Genomic DNA, 3,031 nt, shown 5'->3' with positions numbered 1-3,031 from the left:
TTGTGTATACCTCGAGCCTTGGTGCTGGACTCACTGGGGCTTGCTGGGTGCCAAACCAGCCTAAAAACAGTGAGCTCAGGTCACAGAGAGACCCTTACTGTGCTCTGTCGCTCGGGCTAGGGCTGTGCGTCTCGTGGTCCTCGAACTCGCTCAAGAATGGGAGCTGGCAGCCACTCGTCTCCGCCGCACTGCTATCGGGGTCGGCGCCGGCTCCGCGCCAGCCGCTAGCAAACTTTCCGGCGGCGACGTTGGGCGGCGGCAGCGGCGAAGGGGGAGGGGGAGGGGTGGGGGTGGGGGCGGCCGGCAGGGGACTGGGAGAGCCGAGGGTCCGCGCCCTGCGCCTTAGCGCAGCGGACCTGTTGCGAGCCCTCAACCCTCCCGGTGTAACCTCGACGGCCTCTCCCGTGTGGCGCTCGCTCTGCGGATGTGCACCGAGCGCACCAGCTTCCCCTCCCCTCTGGCACACAGAGCCTTGCGCAGGTCCTGACCCGGACTCCGACCCCACGGGTCCCTTCCGAGGACCCTCGCTTGGTGTACCGCGACCCTGAAGATCCAATCTTGCACACCTTGGACTTCAGGACCCTCCGCGAGTGAATCCTGACCTGGCCAGTGCGGGTCTGAGCTCGCTAAGGAAAGAAATAGGACGTGACTCAGCGCGCCCCTTTCTCTTGCAATATCTGCTGTCCTGGGGTCGCACCATTGCATTCAGGTTGCAGTCCAGGTTTTCCGGAAGATTAAGTCCCTTACTTAAGAAGTCCCATCTGGCTCCTGAGTGAAACTCTTGCAGCTGTCACACGTGCATCAATCACAGACGGGGGGGGGGGGGCGGGAAGGGGCAGGGGGGGCGGTGTAGGAGGTAGGGAAGGTCAAGGTATAAGGGCTGTTTTGCAGGTTTTAGACAAGGGGATCCCCTAAGAGTGTCTCTTAATCCCGTGCCAGGTTACATCCCCCTGTGGCCCTCAGGGACTTGTCCTGTCCATCAAGCCCCCTCCAGCACCGCTCTTTTGGCAATCCGTTGACCTGACCCGGACCTCAGTCCGCCCACCCTTCCCGTCCCTCCTTTACTGAGGAGTCAAATGTTCTGAGCCCCAGGTTCATCTTTCACCTCCTAATCTCAGCCCTGCAAATTCTCTCCCGCTCCGTTGCACACCCCTGTAAGCCCTTGAACCACCTTTTAGGGCCTCAGCTCACGTCTGCCGGGGCACTCCCCTCTTGCCCAGTGACCTTGGGGTCAGAAACTCCCAAGGGTGCTTTTGGGCTTCACTTCTCTGGCTTCTCCACATCCTGTAACACTGAGGGTCATGTTGCTTTCTAGAAAGTTCTCCGTGCGGCTGTGGCTTTCAGGCTGGGTACTCGCTTTCTCGGGCTTTGTGGAGATGTCCCTCCTCACGATTTCCACGGTCCCCAGACCACTCCTCCTTACTACTGAGGGCCATGTCTCCTAACAATGCGCCATTTCCTGCACCTCTTACCTGCAGATCACCTGGCCGTGAATCCAAGGCTCCTCCAGCAAGAGTTTATTTCCTCTGGAACACATTTGGTCTCTTCTCTGTCACCTACTGGCCCCCTTCCCAGACCTCCCCTCTGGTCCTTGGATAAACTCTTTATTCAGATAACTACCCTTTTCCAGATCTCCATTTCTGTTTTAGGGGACAGTGAATCCTGCGCCCCAAGCTGTAGGTCCTCCACTGGTGAGCCAGTCTGCCCTCAAGTGCCTCTGAGGCAGTTCCTGCTTTGTACTCTGTCGGCACCGCAGAACGACCCCCATCTGGTCCCTAGCCTCCTCCTGTGCAGTAGGACTCAGGAAGAGCGAAGATCTGGGCTCCTTGTCTTCTGTACACCAATTTCAGAAATTCTGCACGGAGCCACCCTCTCTGTTTCGCTCCCGGCAATGACCAGAAGGCAAAGGCCTGTTTGCTTCTGCAGTGCAGGGGCCGCTTGTGCAAGGCTGAGGAATACATGCAGCCCCTCCTTCAATTCCTCTTTCACCTCCCTGGGGAGCATACTGGAAGGCTAAGCGCCATGGCCAAGGGCTGCCCTTCTGTGAGCTGGGTAATGAGACTTAGGGTGAGAGGCACCGTGAACTCTGTGACAATGTGGCCTCAAACTGAGGGTGCCAGCTTGCTCCTCGGGGGTCAGGGACAGAGTGGAGCAAGCAATGCGTCTCAGTTGCCTCTGTCTTGATTCAGTGGTTCATTTCGGCTTCTTGTCCCTCGCGGAGGAATCTTCACTGGCAGATATAGGACTTTCCTGGTGGGACCCTCGGAGGACCTTACCCTCCAGCCTTGTTTTCTTGAGGACAGAGTGTGGGGGGAACAGAAGGAAGGGACAGTTTTGAGAGTGTCTGAGAGGCAATACAGAGCTGACTGCAAAGGCTGCTTGGCCTCTGGTGGGCTCTATGGACCTCACCGAGTCTGCTTGGTCACACTTCATCAGACTCCTGGACTGTTGGTGATCCCACAGGTGCTCAACCTTGTGAGATCCAGTTTAGGGGCTGGAGAAAGACTCAGTAAGAGTACATACAGTACATGAGGACCTATGTTTGGATCCCTGAACACGCATCTGTTGTGTATACCTCGAGCCTTGGTGCTGGACTCACTGGGGCTTGCTGGGTGCCAAACCAGCCTAAAAACAGTGAGCTCAGGTCACAGAGAGACCCTGTCAACAGGGAGAAAGGCAGAGAGTGACAGAGGAAGACACCTCCAACTATTTCTTACTGGCACCGTTGTGTGTGCGTGTGTGCACGCTTGTGTATGTGGTGAGTGGGGGGGGGAGTGTATGCGCACACATACTCATGCATACAGTTATAATCTATTTGGTTTTGGTTTTGGTGTTTTGGAGGCAAGGTAGCCCTGTGTAGCCCTGACTGTCGTGGAACTCTCTGTAGACCAGGCTGGCCACAAACTCACTGAGATCTGTCTGCCTCTTCCTCACAAGTGCTGGGATTAAAGGTGTGCACCATGATGCCCGGTTTCAGCGATGAACCTGAAGTCTGTGGGAGCACAGACTCCTCAGCCTCTGCCTCCTCTAC

Source organism: Microtus ochrogaster, chromosome 7 (assembly GCF_000317375.1).
Source record: "Microtus ochrogaster isolate Prairie Vole_2 chromosome 7, MicOch1.0, whole genome shotgun sequence".
NCBI classification, from domain to species: Eukaryota; Metazoa; Chordata; class Mammalia; order Rodentia; family Cricetidae; genus Microtus; species Microtus ochrogaster.
This window is presented reverse-complemented; position numbering follows the sequence as displayed.